This window comes from Phyllobates terribilis, unplaced genomic scaffold (genome assembly GCF_046119375.1).
Source record: "Phyllobates terribilis strain yellow unplaced genomic scaffold, ASM4611937v1 Scaffold_22__1_contigs__length_20350403, whole genome shotgun sequence".
Classification (NCBI taxonomy): Eukaryota; Metazoa; Chordata; class Amphibia; order Anura; family Dendrobatidae; genus Phyllobates; species Phyllobates terribilis.
The window spans coordinates 964841-990465 of NW_027362782.1; the positions used below are offsets into that span (position 1 = coordinate 964841).

Consider the following 25625-nt stretch of genomic DNA (forward strand, 5'->3'; position numbering starts at 1 on the left):
AGGGCCGCACCCAGGTTTGCAGCATTGTCGCATCCCTGGTTGCAGGTCCAGTGGAGACAACCATTCATGAAACTGGGTCTCCAGAGCTGACCACAACTCCTCAGCTGTGTGACTCACATTTCCCAGACATTTCAAAGTAAACACCGCCTGATGCCTTTGAACCCTGCTGCCAGCATAGTAAGGAGTAGAGATGAGCGTTGTTCTACTCGAACTGTTCGCCAATCTCAAATTCGAGCTGTTTTGGGCGGTGTTCGAGCCGTTCGGCGAACACGAACAATTTGAGAAAAATTCGGCTGTTCGAGGTTATGTTCGATAACTGTTCATGCACCAAAATCATAACTGGATTTTTTCTCAGTAATGATGAAAATTAATGTTAATACGCAGTTTGAGTGTACAGCGGGGTGGGGGGAGGGGCAGGGGATGGATCTCTGCAGGAACAATGAAGATCTCCATTTTATTTTCTCTTTCCCGCATTTACAGTGGGGAGGTGCAATCTGTCAGCCTATCAGCAGCGCACACACGGAGCGAAGTGCTTTTTTTCACACAAGCAAGGGCATGTGTCATTGGCAGTGTATGTCACATGTCCTTGCCCTATAAGACCAAGCCATTTTCCCCGTCGCCACCATTTTCTCACTGCTGCAGCTGCGTGTTAGACGGCACCGCTGTTGCTGTGTGCGCTATACCTTGTTAATTTCAAGCCAATTTTCGCACAAATATACAGATAGCTTGGGAGTAGGGAATAGTTGTGATTGCAGTCCTTTTAAGGACTAGGTTACAGCATTTCCTACGACTTTTATCAGGGAGGTCTGTGCTCTTAAATAGATAGGTTGTGGGAGTAAAGACTAATTGTAATTGGAGTCCTTTTCAGGACTAGGTTACATCAGTTCCTATCAGTTTTTGCCAGGCAGGTCTGTGCCAGTGCTGTGCAAGTTTTTTTCACAGCATTTGGCTGAATCTAGCAAAACTAATCCTTTTTGGCCTATTGCAGAGTGTGTTAGTCAGTGGAGTAGCCTATCTGTGTTGCAAGATATACCACCTGTGTATAGAATACCAATTTTTTTACTGCACCTAGTGAAGTAAAATCTTTTGGGCATAACATCATTCTATTAGTCCATCTATACTGACCTCCATCAGGTTGCAAATTAAAACTAATTTTTATCTGCATCTACAGTACCTCTGAAAAAATATTTGGGCTTCTAGCTGTGTGTGGGACTTGTTGTATTAGTCCATCTATACTGACCTCCATCAGGTTGCAAACTGAATATATTTTTTTCTGCATCTACCTCTGAAAAAATATTGGGCTTCTAGCTGTGTGTGGGACTTGTTGTATTAGTCCATCTATACTGACCTCCATCAGGTTGCAAACTGAATATATTTTTTTCTGCATCTACCTCTGAAAAAATATTGGGCTTTTAGCTGTGTGTGGGTCTTGTTCTATTAATCCATCTATACTGACCTCCATCAGGTTGCAAACTGAACATAATTTTTTTCTGCATCTAGCTCTGAAAAAATATTTGGCCTTCTAGTAGTGTGTCGGACTTTCTCTATTAGTCCATCTATACTGACCTCCATCAGGTTGCAAATTAAAACTAATTTTTATCTGCATCTACAGTACCTCTGAAAAAATATTTGGGCTTCTAGCTGTGTGTGGGACTTGTTGTATTAGTCCATCTATACTGACCTCCATCAGGTTGCAAACTGAATATATTTTTTTCTGCATCTACCTCTGAAAAAATAATGGGCTTCTAGCTGTGTGTGGGACTTGTTGTATTAGTCCATCTATACTGACCTCCATCAGGTTGCAAACTGAATATATTTTTTTCTGCATCTACCTCTGAAAAAATATTTGGCCTTCTAGTAGTGTGTCGGACTTTCTCTATTAGTCCATCTATACTGACCTCCATCAGGTTGCAAATTAAAACTAATTTTTATCTGCATCTACAGTACCTCTGAAAAAATATTTGGGCTTCTAGCTGTGTGTGGGACTTGTTGTATTAGTCCATCTATACTGACCTCCATCAGGTTGCAAACTGAATATATTTTTTTCTGCATCTACCTCTGAAAAAATTATGGGCTTCTAGCTGTGTGTGGGACTTGTTGTATTAGTCCATCTATACTGACCTCCATCAGGTTGCAAACTGAATATATTTTTTTCTGCATCTACCTCTGAAAAAATATTGGGCTTCTAGCTGTGTGTGGGTCTTGTTCTATTAATCCATCTATACTGACCTCCATCAGGTTGCAAACTGAATATAATTTTTTTCTGCATCTAGCTCTGAAAAAATATTTGGCCTTCTAGTAGTGTGTCGGACTTTCTCTATTAGTCCATCTATACTGACCTCCATCAGGTTGCAAATTAAAACTAATTTTTATCTGCATCTACAGTACCTCTGAAAAAATATTTGGGCTTCTAGCTGTGTGTGGGACTTGTTGTATTAGTCCATCTATACTGACCTCCATCAGGTTGCAAACTGAATATATTTTTTTCTGCATCTACCTCTGAAAAAATATTGGGCTTCTAGCTGTGTGTGGGACTTGTTGTATTAGTCCATCTATACTGACCTCCATCAGGTTGCAAACTGAATATATTTTTTTCTGCATCTACCTCTGAAAAAATATTGGGCTTCTAGCTGTGTGTGGGACTTGTTGTATTAGTCCATCTATACTGACCTCCATCAGGTTGCAAACTGAATATATTTTTTTCTGCATCTACCTCTGAAAAAATATTGGGCTTCTAGCTGTGTGTGGGTCTTGTTCTATTAATCCATCTATACTGACCTCCATCAGGTTGCAAACTGAATATAATTTTTTTCTGCATCTAGCTCTGAAAAAATATTTGGCCTTCTAGTAGTGTGTCGGACTTTCTCTATTAGTCCATCTATACTGACCTCCATCAGGTTGCAAATTAAAACTAATTTTTATCTGCATCTACAGTACCTCTGAAAAAATATTTGGGCTTCTAGCTGTGTGTGGGACTTGTTGTATTAGTCCATCTATACTGACCTCCATCAGGTTGCAAACTGAATATATTTTTTTCTGCATCTACCTCTGAAAAAATATTGGGCTTCTAGCTGTGTGTGGGACTTGTTGTATTAGTCCATCTATACTGACCTCCATCAGGTTGCAAACTGAATATATTTTTTTCTGCATCTACCTCTGAAAAAATATTGGGCTTCTAGCTGTGTGTGGGACTTGTTGTATTAGTCCATCTATACTGACCTCCATCAGGTTGCAAACTGAATATATTTTTTTCTGCATCTACCTCTGAAAAAATATTGGGCTTCTAGCTGTGTGTGGGTCTTGTTCTATTAATCCATCTATACTGACCTCCATCAGGTTGCAAACTGAATATAATTTTTTTCTGCATCTAGCTCTGAAAAAATATTTGGCCTTCTAGTAGTGTGTTGGACTTTCTCTATTAGTCCATCTATACTGACCTCCATCAGGTTGCAAATTAAAAATAATTTTTATCTGCATCTACAGTACCTCTGAAAAAATATTTGGGCTTCTAGCTGTGTGTGGGACTTGTTGTATTAGTCCATCTATACTGACCTCCATCAGGTTGCAAATTCAAAATAATTTTTTTCTGCATCTAACCCAGCCAATAGTTTTGGCCTAATACCACAGTTTGGCCACTCAGCTCTGCTCGGTTACCATCCATTGTTTTTTTGTGCAAACAGCTCCAGAGTTGTGAATTAGTTAACCACCAAAATGAGTGGAAAAAGGCCTGCTGCTGGTGGAAAGGGGAATAGGCGTGTTGGGAAGGGGAAAAAAGGTTGTGTCCGTGGGGTAGGTGTTAAAGCAACAGTAACATCTGCAGAAGAAAGACCATCTTCCAGCCAAACTAAAATGTCTACTTCTTTTAGCGGACAATGTGATAAGATCCCTTTCTTACGGCCACGCCAATCGCTACAAATTCCAGATGAGGCACAAAAACAGCAGGTGCTTCAACGGATATCAAGTGCTCCTTTAAGTGGGCTCTCCTCCACATCAACTTCAACATCACAAATACTCCAGTCCTCAAAGGTGTCACCCAAATCGCACTTGCTTCCTCACAGCTCCCAAATCTCCAGCTGCCCGTCTGAGTATGAGGTAGAACAGATGGTTGAGTCTGCAGAGCTGTTTACTCATACTATAGCCTGGGAATCAGAGGTCGACTCCAGCGCTTCTGTGAATCCAGACGAGGAAATGATCTGCACTGATGCCCAGAATCTTTATGAGTCGGATCCAGGACCAGACGCAGAAGATTCTGACCATAATGTAGACCCTCATTCCCAAACTGTAACTCCTGTTGGTGGAGACAATGAGGAAGACGATGATAAGACTCAAATACCTGATTGGAGCGACAACTTTAGTTTTTTGTCAGGGCAGGAACAGGTTGGCTCTGAGGACGACGGGTGTGATAACGCACAGGGTGATGATGATGAGGTCGGAGATCCCACTTACTGTCAACCCACAGTCAGCCAAGAGATGAGGTCAGCAGAGGAGGTGGAGGAAGATGCTAGTGACGACGAGGTCAGGTTGCGCCTTCCTGGACAGAGACGTAGTACTGGAAGCACGTCAACAACTGCATCCTCAAACACAACTCTGCCTCTCACCACAAGTCGTGGTGGCTCTTCAGGTCGCATGGGTGCTAAGCCTTGCATAGCCTGGGCATTTTTTCAGATCGATAAAGATGACCCAACTCGTGTTATCTGTAACATTTGTCAGCAAAAGCTAAGTAGAGGCCAAAAAATACATAGTTTGAGTACTTCATGCATGAACCGGCACATGGACATGAAGCATAAGTTGCAGTGGGAAGCTCAGTGTGCTACAATGCGGCCTAGCCGGCCGGGCCAACCACCGTCTGCCATATCTTGTGCATCCACGGCCTCTTCATCCTCTGTGACTGGGGGGACAGCAGTCACACCTGTTTTGGGGCGCAGACCTGCCACCTCTTTACCCGCAACAGCCAGCGTGATTGGCAGGTCATCATTTTCTTTGGAGGTGGTAACACCAGCTGGTGTTGAGCGCTGTCCGACATCGATAGCACCACCTTTGGATCAAGGCAACCTAACATGTCAGCCTGCATCTTCCTCACAGACCGGCAGTTTGCCGGGGACACCCTTATCAACCCCGTCTAAGCACAATAGCCAGCCCTCGGTCCCTCAGATGTGGACAAGTAAAAGACCATTTCCTCCTAGCCATGAGAAAGCTAAGAGGTTGAATTTCACCATCTGCAAGCTCTTGGCTACAGAAATGCTGCCTTTCCGCCTGGTGGACACAGAGGATTTTCGAGACCTTATGTCCGTCGCAGTGCCCCAGTACCAGATGCCCAGTCGGCACTACTTCTCAAAGAAAGGTGTGCCTGCGCTCCACCAGCATGTCGCACACAACATCACCGCTTCTTTGAGAAACTCTGTGTGTGACAGGGTGCATTTCACCACAGACACTTGGACGAGTAGGCATGGACAGGGGCGTTACATGTCGCTGACTGGGCACTGGGTAACTATGGTGACAGCAGGACAAGGGGCTGCTGTCCAAGTCTTGCCGTCCCCACGAGTTGTGCGTCAATCCTCTTTATGTCAAAGTTCCTCCACTGCTTCTGCCTCCTCAACCTCCTCTCGGTCTTCCACCTGCACCCAAAGCCTGTCTGGTCATGCCACAAGCTTTCTAACTGCGCAGAAGGGATCCTGCACACCTCCTTACTATGCTGGCAGTAGGGCTCAACGTCATCAGGCGGTTTTTACATTGAAATGTCTGGGAAATGTGAGTCACACAGCTGAGGAGTTGGGGTCAGCTCTGGAGAACCAATTTCATGAATGGTTGTCTCCACTGGACCTGAAACCAGGGAAGGCCGCGTGCGACAATGCTGCAAACCTGGGTGCGGCCCTTCGCCGGGGCAATGTCACACACGTGCCTTGTATGGCTCACGTGTTGAACCTGGTTGTCCAGCAATTTTTAGCCCACTATCCCAGACTAGATGGCCTTCTGCAGAGGGCACGGTCGCTGTGTGCTCACTTCCGCCGTTCGCATCCCGCAGCTCAGTGACTTACATCTCTACAGAAGTCGTTGGGCCTGCCACTTCACCGGCTAAAATGCGATGTGCCTACCCGGTGGAATTCAACTCTGCACATGTTGCAGCGACTGTGGCAGCACCGACAAGCCCTGGTGCAATACGTTCTGACGTATAGCCTGGGCCAACGAGATTCAGAGGTGGGGCAAATCACGCTGGAGGAGTGGTCTCAGATCAGGGACCTATGCACCCTTCTGCACAGTTTTGAAATGGCGACGAAGATGTTTAGTGCTGACGATGCCATTATCAGCATGACTATTCCGGTGATTTACATGCTGGAGCACATGTTAAACAGAATTCGGAGTCAGGTGGTGGCACAAGAGGAGGTGGAGGAAGTAGAGGAGGAGGAGTTGTATGCGGAAGGGCTAACATCTGCAAGGTCCAGAAGGTCGGCAGCACCAAGGCGGCAGGCATGTGAGGGTGGGGGAGATGGTTTTACCAGGGCGCATGGTAGCAGCCAAACTAGTGAGGAAGGTGCAGGAGCCCAGGAAGAAGTGGAGGACGAACTGATGGAAGACTCATCAGATGAGGGAGACCTTGATCACATTTCTGTTGTGCGAGGTTGGGGGGAGAGGACAGAGGAAGGAAGCATGATTGTTACCTCGCCACCAACACAACAGGGACTTGGTGCTCCTGGATGCGCAACACACATGAGTGCCTTCTTGCTGCACTACCTGCAACATGACCCTCGAATTGTGAGAATTAGAAATAATCCTGACTACTGGGTTGCCACACTGTTAGATCCCCGGTACAAAAGTAAATTTGCAGAAATTATTCCTACCATAGAAAGGGATGCACGCATGCAGGAGTATCAGCAGAGACTGTTGCAGAATCTTACATGTGCTTTTCCACAAAACACCAGTGGTGCACATAGTGAATCTCACAGTTCCAACTTGCCAACCGTGGGACCGTCAAGTGTTCAGCACTCAAACCGTAACAGAACCACAGTATCTGGTGGTAACATCAATTTTGCGGAATCATTTCACCACTTTTTTAGCCCATCCTTTGCAAGGCCACAGGAGACAAGAAGTCTGACACATAGTCAACGCCTAGAGACGATGGTACAGGAGTATCTCCAAGTAAACGTTGAAGCCACGACTGTGTCACTGGACCCTTGCTCTTTTTGGGCTTCCAATCTGGATAAATGGCCGGAGCTAGCCACTTACGCCTTGGAGATCTTGTCATGCCCCGCAGCCAGCGTTCTGTCTGAGCGTGTGTTCAGCGCTGCTGGTGGTGTGCTGACAGATAAGCGCACGCGGCTCTTCACTGATAATGTAGACAGACTCACGTTCATAAAGATGAACAAATCATGGATCCGAAACGACTTTTCTACCCCTGTGTCATCCTGGGGAGAGTAAAAGCTTGATGATTGGTTAAAATCACCCTACCAAACGTTTTAAGCTTTCAAATTACTAATCATGTTTATCTGTATCTTGACTGGAAAATAATTTGGGCTTTGTAGCAGTGTGCAGCACTGATCCTATTAGGCCATCTATAATAAGCTCCACCAGATTTAAAATTAAAAATAATTTTTAGCTGCATCTAGCCCGGAAAATAATTTTGGGGCTCCGAGATGCGCAAGACACATAAGTGCCTTCTTGCTGCACTACCTGCAGCATGACCCTCATATTGTCAGAATTCGAAGTAATCATGACTACTGGGTTGCCACACTCTTAGATCCCCCAAACTTTTCGATCAACCTTTTCATTTTAATAAAGACCAAAAAAATGGTCATTTTTGAAATTATAAGCATTAGCAGGTTGTTAGAAACTGAAATCAAACAGTTTTCAACTCAAAACTTTATTCTAGGTGATGTTACATTTTCACATAGGACCCCTTGTTCGAAAGGAGTTTCTGAACTCTCTCGTCCATTGAATTTGTCAGGTTTTGGATGGTTTCTGCTTCAATTGTTTTGCATGAGGACAGAATACCCTCCCAGAGCTGTTGCTTAGATGTGAACTGCCTCCCGCCATCATAGACACTCCTTTTAATGATGCTCCAAAGGTTCTGAATGGGGTAGAGGTCAGGGGAGCATGGGGGTCACACCATAAGTTTGTCCCCTTTTATGCCCATATCAGCCAGAGATGCAGATGTTTTATGTGCAGCATGAGATGGTGCATTATCATGCAGAAAAATGATCTTGCTGTGAAATACACGGTTCTTCTTCTTGAACCATGGCAGGAAGTGCTGTTTGAGAAAATCCACATACATTATGGAGTTCATCTTTAGCACCTTCAGGGATCCTAAAGGGGCCGACAATCTCTCTCCCCATGATTCCAGCCCAATACATTACTCCACCTCCTCCTTGTTGGCGCTGTAGCCGTGTTTGCGTGGGGTGTCCATCAACCAGCCATCCTCCACTCCATCCATCTGGACCATCGAGCGCTGCACGGCACTCATCCGTGAACAAAACAGTTTTGAAATCAGTCTTCATGTAATGTTTGGCCCACTGGAGCCGTTTCTGCTTGTGTGAAGTGGATAGAGGAGGTCGACAGGATGGCGTATGCACAGCTGCAAACCTCTGAAGGACCCTGCATCTTGTTGTTCGGGGGACGTTGGAGGCACAAGCAGCTTCAAAAACTTGTCTGCTGCTATGACAAGGCTTTTTTGCCGCTGCTCTTTCAACCTGACGTAATTGCCTGTAGGAAAGAGTCCTCAATTTGCCCTTATCAGCACGCACACGTGTGTACTGTGAATCAGCTACATACTTCTTGATTGCCAAGACACTTCATCCTGATCATCGCACAATGTTGATTGTAGTCATGCCTTGACCTAAACACTCCACAATTTGTTGCTTCTCAGCAGCCGACACATCCTTTTTCTTTCCCATTTTGGCAGAAAATGTAGGCTGCTTAATAATGTGAGAGAGCCTTCTTAAGTAGTCTTGCCTTTCATTGGACACACCTGCCAAACTAATTAGCACAGGTGTCTGCAATTGCTTACAGTGATATAAAGAGCCCTGACACACATCACCATCAATGAGTTTAACTGACAAACAAACAAATTCTTCCCTTATCACTCCTAAACACTTTTTGCATAATAATTTGGAACGCGGTGTACATGTGCTTTTCCACAAAACACCAGCGGTTCACGTAGTGAATCTTACAGTTCTAACTTGCCAACCGTGGTCTGTATGGAATTGTTCAATAAAGGGCCCAAAATTAAGATAACATAGATGGGAGAGGTCTCTATGAATAGGAATTCCTAAGTATTTGATACCCTGTGAGGGCCAGGCAAAGGGAAAGTTGGACTGGATGGAATCCTATATGGATTTGGGGAGGGAGACATCGAGGGCCTCAGACTTCGCTGCATTCATTTTAAAATTTTACCATGTAACAAAGTGATCTATTTCAGCCATAACAGCAGGGATGGATATATGTGATTGAGTGATATATACTAGGACATCATCAGCAAATAGAGAACACTTGTACTCGGTGCCTCCCACCTCAATCCACCTAATATTGGGGTTATGGCGAATTGATGAGAGCAGGTGCTCCGTCACTAGGATGTATAAGAGAGGGGACAGAGGACATCCCTGCCTTGTCCCATTGGTGATTGTGAAAGGTGATGAAAATGTTCTGACGCACCCCCTGGGCCTTGGGACACCCGGAGCCGGACCCTTTTTGGTGGATGCTGGTGGTTGTAGTCTTCGTGGCGGCGACCCGGTTCCGTGGCTCAGGGCGGTCAAACCAGTGGCGGAACTATTTATGTGGTTTTGATGTTTAAATGTCCGACTACGCCACCCGTGGATTGCGGTCAGAGTGAACCGCCGCTACAGGGCAGACCACTGAGGCTGGTGTTGTGGGTGCAGCAGAGTGTAGCATAACTCCCCACGGGAGGAGTATAGCCTCAGGGCAGTGTATGCGGAGGATGGGGGTGATGGTGCAGGGCAGCAGCAGTAACGACACGGAGTAACTCACAGTTCTTATTATCCAGACCACGTCTGCAGGTAACGGCTGCCCACGTCGTACTGTGCTCACCAGGTGAGGGGCTCAGACAACTCCCAGATAACTTTGGAGCACTTCACAGGACCCCCTTTGTGTGTCCTTTGTCTGGCCTTTCTTACCAACACTTCTGTCCGGCTGCCTCGGGCCTCCTCTTGGTAAACTTGGCGCCAGTTTCCCTGACCCTACGTGGTGCCTTCCTAGCGGGTGTAGCGAGGGGCTGCGCCACATAAAATGTCACAGCCTCCGGTTTCTAGCTGAGGGTCGTTTCCTGCCTCCACTAGTTCGGGGACCGGTCTCCCCCTTTGGCCTGACCCCTCCACGCAGGTGGATTCGGGCGTGCGGTGGCGACTCGCCCGTCCGCACCCCTGGGATCCCTTCATTCCTCGTTCCTGGAGCCTTCTCCTCTCCTCTTCCTTCCTTCTCCCTCTTCCAGGCCTGGGCCTCTGTTACTAGGCCCGACTCCGGAGCAGAGCTCATGCAGAGCCCCTGCTCCCTGCCACTTCTGCTCAGACTTCTCTGCACTGAACTAAGATGGTGCCCACCTTTTATACTCCCTTCTCAATGCACCCAGGAACTGCTTCCTCCCTGCTCCTGCACTACAGGGTTCCCCTTCCTCAGTGTTCCCTCCCCCCACTCCAGCCAGGGACAGGGACTGTCGTGCCCATCTCAGGGGCATATTGGTCGCCCTGCCCCACGGCAATGTGGTGTAATGCATGCAGGTGTCGGGTCCTGATCCACACTCCATCCTTACCTGAGAGTGAGATATCACACCTCTGGGTGAGGTGCAATACGTCTGTAGCAACCGAGCCCTCAGGGTGCTACAGTTCCATTTATCTTCAGCCTAGGTGACGTATTGCGATACAGGGCCGTGATTTTGGCTATAAAAGGGTCCCCTAGACCCCTACCCCAAGCTTTTTAAGAGAATCATATATGGCGTGCCAGGAGACTCTATGGAATGCTTTCTCAGCATCCAACGAGAGTATCTAATTACAAATTTTTAACTGCATCTAGCCCAGGAAATACTTTGTGCCTAGTAGCAGTGTCTGCTAGTCAGCGGATTATCCCGGCTGTTAAGCAAGCTACACCACCTGTAGTTTAGACACTTAATTTTTTCAAAGGAAATGCTTCGGGACCATGGGATACTCAGTGAAGAGCATCAGGAGGCACCCCAAGGCATAGGGGCTGGGACTGGCAGTAGGATGCCTTGCGGTGGACAGCCGAGCTCGATCCTTATAAAAGCTTTTTAACTGCAGCAGCTTTAGTGGACGCTACTGGAGCTGGAATTACGCGGCTGCTGGCATGAGACTTGCCCTCCAATAGATCTTGTAAATGGATTTAAAGTGTATTCATTCAAATTAGAGAGACAATTTAAATTAAAAAGCTTAGAGCTGCCTCCACCACAGGGGGGCTCGCTCGACCCACCAGCGGACAGGCACCAGTATTGGGAGAGGGGGGCTGGCCATCAGGGTTCACCGCGGCTCTGGCACAAACCCGGCGACACGGAGGTGGCACGGGCAGGAGCGGACTGGCCGTGTCGGCTTCTCACTTTTTGGATTTTAGAAGGGCATGACATTCCTTTATCTGTGTCTCCCCCTCCTTTTACTCCTCCACCTCTTTTATTTTCGCATGACTATATGTACTTGTCACTTTTCCATGTGTTAGTTGTGTCTTCTGAGCAGTTTGTCAGCTTTTGGACACCTTTGAAGGTGTTTTCTATGTGTTTCTATGTGTTTTTGTTTGCCTGCCAATGGTTTTAACGGTGTTCGAAGGTGTTCGACGAACAGTTCGACGAACAGTTCGGCGAACACACGGGTGTTCGACGAACCGAACCGAACTCGAACACTACGGGGGTGGCTCAACACTAGTTGACAGTAAGTGGGATTTCCAACCTCGTCATCATCACCCTGTGTGTTCTCACACCCGTTGTCCTCAGAGCCAACCTCTTCCTGCCCTGACCAAAAAGTCAAGTTGTCGCTCCAATCAGGTATTTGAGTTTTATCATCGTCTTCATCATTGTCTACACCAACAAGAGTTACAGTTTTGGAACGATGGTCTACATTATGCTCAGAACCTTCTTCATCTGGTCCTGGATCCGACTCAAAGATTCTGGGCATCAGTGCAGATCATTTCCTCGTTTGGATTAACAGAAGCTCTGGAGCAGACCTCCATTTCCCAGGCTATAGTACGAGTAAACAGCTGTTCAGACTCAACCATCTGTGTTACCCCATACTCAGACGGGCAGCTAGAGACTTGGGAGCTGTGAGGAAGCAAGTGCGATTGGGGTGACACCTCTGAGGACTGGAGTATTTGTGATGTTGAAGTTGAGTTGGAGGAGAGCCCATTTGAAGGAGCACTTGATATCCGTTGAAGCACCTGCTGTTTTTGTGCCTCATCTGGAATTTGTAGCGATGGGCGTGTCCGTAAGAAAGGGATCGTATCACATTGTCCACGAAAAGAAGTAGACATCTTAGTTTGGCTGGAAGATGGTCTTTCTTCAGCAGATGTTACTCCCCCCCCACCGCGGGGGGGCTCGACCCACCAGCGGACAGGCACCAGTATTGGGAGAGGTGGGCTGGCCGTCAGGGTCCACCACGGCTCTGGCACAAACCCGGCGACACGGAGGTCACACGGGCAGGAACGGACTGGCCGTGTCGGCTTCGCACTCCAGCGTAGTCCCTCTACCCGCTCGCGCCCGTAACCTCAAAGGAATACGCAAGCGGCTTTTCTTCCCAGGGCTGCTCCCCGCCCAGCAGGAACATGGGGGAGCTCAGGTCGGCCTTCCACTGTACTCCCTTACCTCCCTCGCCCTCTTTCCTTCTTCCATTCTCCATCTAACACTTCGGCTCTGTGGTGTCCGCTCTCCCTCCAGCTCTCTCCTTCTCACAGGTGGACTACCGAGTGTATTCACATTGTGGCAAATCTTTTGGGCCCAGGCATAAGAAGTTGTCGAGGTAATGGTAATATGTGCCCCCTTAGAAATGTCCATTACAACCCATTCGAGGAAGCAACTAAACGCCTCAAATAGTGAGCAGGATCTGGACCACCCCATGGGCAAACAGCGATCTATATAGTATGCTCCTTCCCAGAAGCAGCCCAATAGGTGGACACTATTCGGAGGCACAGGTAGTAAGTAACCGGAACGCCGCATCAATGTCTGTTTTGGCCATTAGGGTGACCCTTCCCAATTTCTTGATCTGCCTGATTGCCTTGTCAAAGGATGTACAGTATATATTACTGTACTTGGTTCCGCGTCGATGTTGTCGTTTACTGACCTGCCCCTTGGATATGACAAATGGTGGATTAGTCCGAATGTATTGGGTTCCGTTTTTGGCACAACTCACAACGGGGATACCACCACGTCTTGTAAGGAAAGTGTTCTGAATGCAACTGCCATTCTACCTAAAGATATTTCTTTTTTTAATTTTCTTGTCACGACATCTGGGTGTTCGTAGGCTGATTTTAGATTTTTACTCCAGCCTTTCTTGATTTTAGAAGGGCATGACATGCCTATATCTGTGTCTCCCCCTCCTTTTACTCCTCCACCTCTTTTCTTTTCGCATGACTATATGTATTTGTCACTTTTCCATGTGTTAGTTGTGTCTTCTGAGCAGTTTGTCAGCTTTTGGAGACCTTTGAAGGTGTTTTCTATGTGTTTCTATGTGTTTTTGTTTGCCTGCCATTGGTTTTAACGGTGTTTGACGAACCGAACTGAACCCGAACACTACGGGGGTGGCTCAACGCTACTCAACACCCACCAACCGGAAGGTGAACACCATAGTGATAGGGAGGGAATATAAAGGTGCCGTCATGGGTTCCGAAAAAACACATTACCGGTAAGTAATATACGTGTTTTTCTGTCACCCATGACAGCACAACGAGAGAATTACTGAGAACTAGGTATGTAAGGGAGGGACCACAGCCTACAGAACCCTTCTCCCAAATGTGAGATCAGAGGAGGCAGAAAGGTCAAGTCTATAGTGATTATAGAAAGTGGACAGAGATGACCACGTGGCCGCCTTACATATTTGCTCAATGGGCACGTCCACTCTTTCTGCCCAGGAAGCAGCCATGCCCCATGTAGAGTGGGCCTTCAGATTGTTAGGAGGATCTCTGCCTGATCCCGTATAGGTTATCGTGATGGCTTCCCAGATCCACCTTGATAGAGTGTCTTTTGAGACCTTTGATCCCTTTTTGGAGCCCTGAAAGGAGACAGATAGAGCCCTATCCTTCCTCCATGAGCTTGTGGGTGCTAAATAATGTATAAGGCATCTCCTGACATCCAAGGTATGAAATCTTTCCTCCTTGCTATTTTTTGGTTCAGGACAGAAGGAAGGTAGGGCTATCTCCTGAGACATATGACATTTAGAAACAATTTTAGGAAGGAAAGCAGGGTCTGGTCTCAAAACTACCCTATCGTCTAGCACTAAGGTAAAAGGTAGATCTGCAGACAAAGCCTGTAACTCACTAACCCTCCGTGCTGATGTTAAGGCCACCAGAAGTATTGTTTTTAGGGTGAGTAATTTTATGGACCCTGAGCTAAGGGGCTCAAAGGGAGAACCTGTTAACGCGTTTAACACTAAGTTTAAATCCTAAGAAGGGACCCTTATTATAGGGGCTGGATTGGCTCTACTGCATGCCCTCACGAACCTGGAAATCCATTTGTTACCGGCCAGATTATAATTATACAAGGTCCCTAAGGCAGAGATTTGGACCTTTAAGGTGCTAACCGCTAGGCCTTTCTCCAGCCCTTTTTGAAGAAATTCCAAAATGGCCGTTATGGAAAAACCCCCAGGGAGAATCCCTGAGATGACAAGAAATTCTTCCAGACTCTACTGTAAATTTTAGTAGTGATTGGTTTCCTACTACCTAGAAGAGTAGCAACTAGATTCGATGAGAAACCCCGACCCTCTAGCAATGACCTCTTAAGTTCCAGGCCGCTAAGTGCAATCCTTTCACCTGAGGATGGAATATAGGACCTTGAGCAAGAAGGTCTGGAATCTCTGGAAGAATCCAGGGGTTCGTGACTGACATGCTCCTTAGCCAAAAGAACCATGGTCTCTTGGGCCAGAAGGGGGCTATGAGGACCACTGGAGCCTGATCCTCCCGGATCTTATTCAACACTGCTGGAATTAGGCACGTTGGGGGAAAGGCATAGGCCAGACTGAAATCCCATCTGCACTGAAAGGCGTCTAAAGGGTTTTCCGTGGGATTCAGGGAGCAGAACTTTTTTAACTTGCTGTTCTGATGAGTCGCAAACAGGTCGACCTCTGGAGACCCCACACATGGCCACTAGCTGGCGGAAGACTGAGTGATTTAGAGTCTATTCTCCCTGCAATAATGGCCTGCGACTTAGAAAGTCTGCCTTCATGTTGTCCTCTCCTTTGGTATGAATGGCCTTTAAATAGAGAACTTTTCCTTCCACTAGAGGAAATATCCTCCCCGCAATCTGCATTAGTGATTTTGAGCGAGTGGTTTACATATGCCACCGTGACCTGGTTGTTGGACAGAATTTTTATGTGATGCCCTAGTAGAAGGGGTAAGAAGCTGATTAGTGCCTTCTCTACTGCTCGTAGTTCCCACATGTTGGAAGACTCCAGACTCTCATCCTCTGACCAAGTCCCTTGTATTGGGCGGTTGTCTAGGTGCGCCCCCCACCCCCTGGGGCTGGCGTCCGTAGTAATCACTCTGGTAAATTGGGGAACCCAGGGGATGCCTGTCTGGAATGTGTTTGTCTCTAGCCACCAATACAGAGACTGAATTACATTTTGTGGGAGTGTTAACCTGCACTCCAGATGTCCCCTGGGGATGATTTTGTTCTTTAGGACGTCCCATTGCAATTCTCTTGAATGAAATTGGGCCCAGCATACCGCTGGGATGCAGGAGGTGAGGGATCCCAACAGAGACATGGCCCCCCTGAGAGTCATTACTGGGTCTGTTATGGCTGTCGAGACTAAATTTTTTATTTTCTCTCTTTTCTGCTCGGGCAGGCGGCATTCCTGTCAAACCGAATCCAGAGTAAGGCCTAAAAAGATCTGAGCTGTATGCGGGATCAGTTTTGATTTTTCTAGGTTTAAACACCATCCTAAGTTTTTTTAAGATGGTGCACACCTGATTCACTTGGGCGAGGCAGTGATCGTAAGTTTTGCCCACTATTAGGAAGTGGTCCAGGTGCGGAATGATCAATCTGTTTTCCTCCCTGAGATGAGCCGTAACCTCCGCTATAAGTTTTGTGAATATGTGGGGCGCTATTGCTAGGCCGAAGGGAAGAGCTTTGTACTGGAAGTGCTTGACGACTCCCTGTACAGTTACGGCTACTCTGAGGTATTTTTGAAAGTCGTGATGTATTGGCAGATGGTAATACGCAACCTTTAGGTCCAACACTGCCATGCAGCAGCCGGGAAATAGAAGGCTTATCGTTGATTTTATTGTTTCCATCTTGAATGATGGAATATTCAGGAATTTGCTTAAGCCTTTCAAGTTGAGGATGACTCTGTATGAATTGTCCGGCTTCTTTATAAGGAACAAGGGGGAATAGAACCCTCTTCTTACTTCTTGTGGTGATACCTCCAGCAAGACGTTCTTTTGCAGGAGACCTGAAATCTCTTCCTCCAGTGCCCGCTGTTCTGGTAGAGAGGATCTTAAGGTAGTCGGGATAAATTTCTCTGTTTTTTTTCTCAGAAATTCCAGTTTTAAACCTGATTTTACTAAATTGAGGATCCATTTGCTGGAAGAGATCCTTTCCCAGGTAGGAAGGAAGAGACAGAGCCTCCCTCCCACCTGGGATAGAGTGTCATTTTGGCGGTTTGCGACTATCCTGGGAAGACCCGCCGAACAAAAACCCTTTCCCTTTCCTGGAACGATCCTCCCATCTAGATTGTTCTGTGGATGTCCTTCTGCGGCCAAATTTCTTCCTCCGAAAGGACTGCGTAAAAGTTGAGACGGAAGATTTAGGAAATCCTTTTTTGTTGTCACCTGCTTTCTCCAGAATTGTATCAAGAGAGGCACCAAAAAGAAAATCTCCTTCACACGGAAGAGAACATAGCTTTCCCTTCGTTTGTATGTCCCCCGGGCAACATTTCAGCCAGACTGCTCTGCAGCCGGCATTAGACAGGGCCGCAGATCTTGCTGCTAATCTGGAGAATCCGCAGAGGCGTCCGATAAGAAGGCCGCTGCTCCTTTCAATACAGGTAGAGAGGCCAGAATGGAGTCCTGTGACTCTTTGTTCTTAACCTGGTCTTCTAACCTGTCTAACCAAACCATAAGGGATCTTGCGGTACAGGTCCGCCGACGAGAAGGAGGGTCCCCCATCAAGGACAGGAAACCACTGAGGCGGAGAGAGGCGCCGCCCTTTTTATCTTGAAGGTTTCCTGTCCTTGAAGAGCGGAACCCTCTCTCGTTGTGCCGTCATGGGTGACAGAAAAAAATTGGTCATCGGACGTGATCAAATATTACTGCGGTAATAATCCTGACATTTTTTGCAAGCTGCAAAATATTATAGCCCATTTAAAGTCTGCCAGTTGTGCGTTCAAAATATATCCACACTTGGTCGCTGACCAATAGTATTGCTATACCGCCACTGCATAAAAAAATTGGTCATCAGACGTGGTTAAATATTACTGCGATAATAATCCTGAATTTTTTGGGAGGCTGCCAAATATTATACTCCATTTAAAATGTGCAAGGCACATGGTAAGGGAGGGGAAGTGGACGTGACGCTGATGGTGAGCGCAGAAGCCACAACTGCCTGCTGAGGGAGCACAACAAGCACCCACATCATGTCGACCTACCTTCCTGTTCCACTTTCTAGGGGGCAACGGAACACCACTCTTGAAGCCAATAGAGTGTGAAAATGTTGTTGGTTGGATAGTAGATAATGCTTCCAGTCAGTTTACCACCACCATCACTCTGTCTTCCACATGGTCCAGTCTAAGTAGTCATGAGTCTGGACCAAATATTCCTCACCCTGATCCTCCTTCCTCCCATCATGCCGAGTGCCTGGAGATAAGTGATCCCACACTTGTTCACATTTCCATTTATAGATTCTGGCCTTTCGCTCTGTCCACTTGAAGTGGGGCATGAGGAGGTCGCGTGTAACGATGCCCAAATATCTCAGCAGCCAAGGTCACACAAAGGTGACGGTGGGAAAGTACAATTACTGTCGCAAGAGGTGGATGATGATGAGACAAAATTGCCAACAAGTCAAGAGGAGGCCCAGGGTGCATACGTGGAAGACGAGGTGGTGGACGATGAAGTCACTGACTCAACCTGGCAAGGTGATGCATAGCAAGGACAGCAGCGCAGAGGGGATGGGAGCCATAGCAGCACAACAGGCAGGAAGAAACAGTGGGATGGCCACAGACACAAGACGGGCAACTGTTCCCCAAAACACAAATACAAGGGAAGTTGCCAGTCCAATTGTTAGAGCCAGAATCGGGAAGACCTTTCTTAAAGACTGTCCAGTTAAGCCAAAAAAGACCATTTGCAAAATCTGCCGTGTCAGCATCAGCAGGGGCAGCAAAACTACCAGCCTGACCGCCATCAGCATACTCAGGCACCCGACTATTTGGGCCAAACGCCAGGGTCCAAAAACAGTGTTTGCGGGTGACACTGTGGCGCCCAGCTGCGCATGGTACCACAGATCCTAGAAGTGTGCATTAATGGAATCCTCCATAAGAGGCCCCCATAAACATTCACACATCTCCACCTTCCACCTCAGACCAGCAGAGGGAGCCCATTAGGGATATAAATAGGGAAGGTGGAGCTAGGCAGTGAGGAGTTCCTCTGAAGAGTTCCTGCAGTAGAGAAGCCTGAGAGAGGTTAGTCTGCAATGGAGCTCAGTCTAGTTTAGAGAACTCAGCTAATAGTTCAGCAGTGGAGCACGAGGCTCCTGCTAGCTAGATTCAGGGAGCTCAGTTAGAGCTTAAGGTGTGCCGACGTCTGTAAGAGCGGTGAAAAGCGGCAAGCTGCCATTAGTGTGAGTAGCCTAGTGAGGGCCCGAGCGTGGCCGAAGGCGAGTGGAAAGTGAGTAGCAGTGGGGGCAGAGGAGCTACCCAGCTCACCCCGAAACATATACCGGACACCGGGTCCGAGCTTACCGGGATCTCTACGACCCAGTAAGGCATAGCCGGAATCCCTGGAGAACTACAGGTCCCAGGTTCACCAGAGAGCTGATACGTAACAGAGCCAGGAGACACATAAGCCCCGTAAACTGGGAGCATGCACTCCAAGAGAAGGCCTTATCACTATGTCAGCCGATGCAGGACAGAGATAAAGTTAGGCCTAGCTTCAGGCAGGTCAGAAACTTACTACGCAGAGGCAAGAAACAGGAGGCCCTACACCCGCTCATTGGGGAGGATCGTGATATGCACCCTTCACCCTACAGTGCTCCGGGATGTGCCTGAACTACTACCAGTAAAAGGTACTGAAGTGACTACCGTGTCCATCCCCGTTCTTGCTCTGACCCGGCTGGGTCTCTCCTGTCCTGCATCCCCCTCTCCTACGCTGCCCTTAGGCCTAGCTCCACCTGTGGGGAGCTATACCATCGAGCTGCCTTATCACCGGCCTCAGTGGACTGCCGCAGCGCTGGTGATTCTCACCAGAAACCACAGGTAGCGTCACGAACTTTCATAGAGTTAACAAATAATCCCCTTTTAAAAGCTGACCCCAGGGTACGGGCCCGGGAGCCGACCACCGCGACATCCCCAAGGCCAGGCAAAGGCCCGGGTACCGAGTCGTCCCCATCCCCCTGGGCGTGTCAACACCACTGTCTGTTCCGCTGTTGTGTGTGAGCATGCCAATCCCCTGTCCATGACGCAGACGAAGATGCCTCCCACCCTGCACCTGTCGTTGCACACTTGCAACCATCACCATCAGCAACCACGTCCTTTTCCCAGCGCAGTGTTCAGTTGTCCCTACCCCAGTACTTGGAACGCAAGCGCAAATACGCAGCCACCCACCCGCAGGCCACAATTCCAAACTGCCAAGTTTCTCAACTGCTTGCACTGGAAATTTTGCCTTTTAGACTTTTGGAGACAGAAGCTTTCTGCAACCTCATGGCGGTGGCTGTCCATCGGTACTCAGTCCCCAGCTGCCACTATTTCTCCCGGTGTGCAGTCCCCGCCTTACACAAGCACGTGTCCCAGAACATTACCAATGCAGTTACTGGGAAGGTCCACAAGTGCTTGTGGCCAGGGACAGTACATTTCTCTGATGGCACACTAGGTATATATTGTAGAAGCCAGGACCCAGTCAAACCCTGGATGGAACACGTCCTCCCGACGCAGAGGATTGTGGGTCCTGGTTCAATCAGGGTTGCCTCCACATTCTACAGAAGCTCCTGAACCTCCTCCTCTTCAGACCCCATCTCTGAAATTACCACATCAGTCGCAAGCTGGAAACACTGCAGCACTGCCTCAGCCAAGCGCAACAGGCTCTGCTAAAGCTAATCTGCTTAGGTGACAAACCGCACACCACTGCAGAGTTGTTGAAAGCTGTTACAGAGCAGGCAGAACTGTGGATCTCACCACATGTGTGACATTGGCTGGAACCTGGTGGTGGCTCTGAAACTTGGCAACCTTGCACATGTATCATGCCTGGCCCATGTGCTCAACTTAGTGGTTCAGAAGTTTCAAAACCTACCCTGATCTGCCTGAGCTGTTTGTGAAAGTACGCCATGTGTGTACCCATTTCAGAAAGTCAGCTACAGCTTCTGCTGCCCTGGCAGTGCTTCAGCAGCGTTTGCAGTTTCCAGCTCCGACTGGTGAGCAATGTCACCACACATTGGAACTCAATGTTACATATTTTGGGAAGAATTTTTGAGCAGCAGAGGACAGTTAAGTACCAGCTTCAACACATCCATAGGTATTCCAGTCAGCCTGCGCATAAGAGCTGATGAGTGGACATGGATATCTAACATCTGTGTGGTTCTCCAAAACTTTGAGGATGCCACCAAGATGGTGAGCGGCGATGACGCCATAATTAGCGTCATAATTCCGCTTCTCTGCCTACTGAAACGCTTTGTGCTAACTATTAAAGAGGAGGCTTTGCAGACGGAGCATAATGAGATGGAACTCATACAGGTGATGCTACACACCCCAGCCTCATCTCATCTAAACACGGCTTGGGTGATAATGAGGGGGAGGAGGAAAAGGAGCCGGCTTCCTGCACTACAGATGATACCACCCATCTGGTTTCGGCATCTGGTCTGGGGCCGGACCTTTATGGTTAAATTAATGGTTTCAGGTAACAACGTTACGCACATTCCCTCCTCAACATTCTTGGGGAGGGATCAGATCATGATCTTTTACCAGGGTCAGTCGAAGGTCTGCCACAAGTGCGGTAGCCCCTCACATTTTACTGCAGGGTGCAAGGTGGTGAAGTGCGATTTGTGTGGGGGCCTTGGTCATCTTGCCGTAACTTGTAAGGACATTCGGCTCATAATAGGGGGTCCAATCCTGCTGGTGAAGGGACTAGCAGAGGTGGGGGAAGCAAGAGACCAGTGAAGAGCAAGCAGTTGGGCCGCTCTAGGGTGAGGTAGCAGGAGAGACGGCAGGAGAGGCGCCAGGGGGATGGGAGAGGGGTAGTGATGTCCCTGCCTCATAACCCTGCTGCAAATAGATCTGCAGCTAAGGTCTCGGTCAGTGAGCTGGACGAGGAGGTGGAGAGATTGAATAGGGTGGAGGATGCCGAGGTCTCGGGTTCCTCATGCAGTGAAGATCTGAATGAGGATGCGAGAGAATGGCTAGATACAAAACGTAAGAAGCGTAACGGGAAGTAAAAAACTAAAACCAAAGCAGCAGAGGGACCTCAGGATTTGTCTTTAGAATGGAACCCCCTGGGGACTCCAGCTGAGACCCAGACCCGGTCATCGGAGGAAAGCTCAGCCACCCCGCCCCTGGTGGACCTCACCAACCGGTATCATGTCCCGTGTAACATATCTCCTTCTCCTTCAGATGGGGAGGAGGAGGACATGGTGCCGGGTATGGCGGGTGAGGAGATGGGGGATTTTGGGGGGCGCCGGGCCTTCTTCACTGAGGGTGGAAAGTAAGCCCGTGGGCTAGGAGGCCACGCCGAGCCCACCAGGCAAAGGCGGGGATGTATGAAAGGAGGGAATGGATGTGTCAGTGTGCCTGAAGTGGGTGGCTTCTTCTTCTGAGGAGTATGTTTCACAAGGGCGTGGGAAAAAGGCTGCTGTCGAACCCAATCACCCATGATGGCGGCACTCACCCCGTTGATGCTGGCAACCATTAATGTTGTCAGCATAAAGTCAGATGCGGCTAGGTTTACAGCCTTTGATTTTCTCTGTCGCCTTGACACCGACATTTTATTTTTGCAGGAGACGGGGAGGTGCTTTTTGCAGGAGACGGAAGCTTTCCGCAACCTGATGACGGCGGTCATACTCAGTTCCCAGCCGCCACTATTTCTCCCCGTGTGCCGTCCCCGCATTACATGAGCACGTGTCCCACAATATTAGCCATGTTCTCAACAATGCAGTTACTGGGAAAGTCCACCTAACCACAGAAACGTGGACAAGTGCTTGTGGGCAGGGACAGTACATCTCGCTGACGGCACACTGGGTTAACATAGTGGAAGCTGGGACCCAGTCGGACCTTGGGACGGAACACGTCCTCCCGACACCGAGGATTCGGGGCCCTTGGTCAATCAGGGTTGCCCCACATTCTACAGCTCCTGCACCTCCTCCTCTTCAGCATCCATCTCCGAAATGACCACATCAGTCGCAAGCTGGAAGTACTGCAGTAGTGATGAGCGCGCATGCTCGCTACTGCTCGGTGCTCGTCCGAGCATCTCACTGCTCGAGATGCTCAGCGCTCGCCGAGTATTTCTGGGGTTGCTCGGGTCTCCTCCCTGCATGTTTGGTGCTCTTTACAGAGCCAATGAACATGCAAGGATTGCCTGCCACTCACGGTAATGCCGTAGCCATGTTGGTTGTAACATTACAGTGATTGGCTGGCCGCACAGCGTCATCAGGTCTATATCAAACCTGGCTCCACCATGCTTGTCACAGTCACTCCGGAATCAGACAATGTAGGGAGAGGTGCTGCTGAGCAAGGGAGAGATTTGCTTGTTTCTAGCCATAATTAGCATCACCATCCCGCTTCTCTGTCTTCTAAAACGCTCTCTGCTCTCAATAAAAGAGGATGCATTGCAGGCGCAGCACGATGAGATGGAGCAAGGAAACATACAGGGTGATTACACACAGCCCAGCCTCATATCATCCCAAAATGGATTGGGTGATAATGAGGAAGAGGAGGAGGAACAGGAGCTACTTTCAGATGGTACTACCTGCACTACTGTCATACCGTCTGTTCAACGTGGATGGCCTGAGGACAGGGAGGACAGGGAGGACTCTGTATCTCACAGAAGGCAAGGGAACAGAATTCAGGTCAGGAGAGAAGCTAATCAAAGGTCAGTTAGACTCCTTGAGCTAACAGTGTGGATTATTATCGGCCAGGAAGATAAGGACTAGAAGGAAGCCTGTCATAGAGATCATCTCCCTCATCACACCCTCCCCCCTCCATCTCCATGCAGGATAAAGAACGCTGTGTACTATTGTGTCTTTGTGAAGGAAAAGCCTGTGGTTGTGTATGCATTAAAACTGTGCTGTACTGTGCTACCGGATAATAGACTGTGTACTGCTGTGCTGCAAAAGAGACTGTACTGGAGCCTGTTGCTCAAAGAGCCATTTGCATTGCACTGGCCGTGCTTCATTAAATGTTACTGTTCTACTGTTTATGAAGACTCTTATCAGGTGTGTCTGGTCAGCAATTGAATCTATTGTGTGACTTAGAGAAGCTGCAGCCTATGGTTGCCCTGAGTAACTGTTCCCCCAGGATTCCAACGAATTCATGTAACTGGTCTCGCCCTATCTGAACTTAGGCGGCGTGCGTGTAACATATAATATGTCTTTTCACAGCAATTTGCAGGATTAAGAGCAAAAAGATTATTAGTAGCCCTCAGAAAATCTATTAAATATGAGTTACAGCAGCAGAAAGGAGATGAACCCTATTCTGTCCTACACTATCCCTTCCGAATCTCTCCCTAACTGCTGCTAACAGCAGTATTAATATTCAATAGAATGAGCCCTAATAAGCGCTGTTGTTGCAGATAAAATAAATAAATGTGGTGTAGAATCAATGCCTATACGCTGGTAAAAATATTTTCCTCGCTCTGCAGCTCTCCCTGCTATGCCTGTTTCCAGGGTAGACTGTGACGAGCATAGGGCCACAGGTCTTTTATAGTCCCGATGTTGCTCTGCGGCAAGTCAATCACAGTTATGCCACTACCAACATGGCTACAGCATTACAGTGACTGGCAGGCAGTTCCCACATGTTTACTTGCTGTCTAAAATACTCCAAACATGCAGGACAGGGACTCGAACTTCCGCCCAAGCTGTAAAAAAAAAAATACTCGCCGAATAACGAGCACCCCAAGCACAGTGATGCTGGGGCAAGTAATGAGTATTGACCAGCATGCTCTCTCATTACTAATGATAACCCTTTTAAGTACCTCCAAACCCCCGTGTCAGAGGCTTATCTCCTGTGTGAACAAAAAAGCACACATCAAGAAATACAACATGCTTAATCCTTTTGTCTTTTGCCATTTTCATGTTACATCGTCGTCAGACCCTGCTGTGATTGGTGGACTTGGCCAAGTGCTGAGTCTTGTGCACATGTTCTGTTATTTGAATGGACATGATGAGGACCTCTGTAAAAAGTATAGCCTCAAAAAAATTAATTTTGATTCATATAGTTGTTATCTGTACCAGAAATGCTCACAGATTACCCTTTCTTCTATGCAAGTATCTCCCTCAATGGACGCATTCTTTTGTGATGGGTCAAAAAAGGAGCAACAGCTGGAATATTATACACAAGATTGTATACATGAGTTGTGCAAGTTACATGCACATCCCTTAAAGATAAGCAATGAAGCTCTGTCTTTTTGTTGTTAACACAGACTTACTTGAATAAGGCTGTATTGCAGTTAATAAGGCGATGTGACATTGGTTAAGGCCACAGCCCCACTATCAGTATTTGGTCAGTATTCGGTCAGTATTTTTTCTCAGGAGTGGGAGCCAAAACCAGGAGTGGGTGATAGATGCAGAACTGGTGCACTTGTTTGAATTATACTTTTTCTCTAATTGTGACTGAGAAAAAATACTGTCCGAATACTGAAAAAATACTGATAGTGGAGCCATGGCCTAATTCATTAAATGATTCAGCAAAGGCTTGGTCCTTCTCTGATCAGAATGTTATGGAGTATTGTTTGCGACATAGGAGTGCTGCTTTAATACTTCTCTGAAAAACAATATCAAGGCACAGCAAGTTTTGTTGAAAATTGTACAAGTGTTGGTAATGTGCAGACTTCCTTCTGTCAAAACCAGTAATAAAGTAAACGTAAATAGTTTGCTCTAAGGCAGGGATGTCCAACTCAAACATACAGAGGCCAAAATGAAAAACTTGGACAAAGTCGTGGGCCAACAAGTATACAGTATAATGGGCCTCATAAAGTCCTCCATACAGAATAATAACCCCACATAGTCCTCCATACAGTATTATGGGCCCCACATAGTCCTCCATACAGAATAATGGCCCCTCAAAGGATTG

At 47.7% G+C, this 25625-nt stretch overlaps 1 protein-coding gene across 1 annotated transcript in view; it reads right to left on the reverse strand.

The window, feature by feature from the left end:
• The window catches only part of LOC141176270 (cartilage oligomeric matrix protein-like), a 1029762-nt gene that overhangs the window by 473400 nt on the left and 530737 nt on the right, over positions 1-25625 (reverse strand). The window lies entirely within an intron of this gene.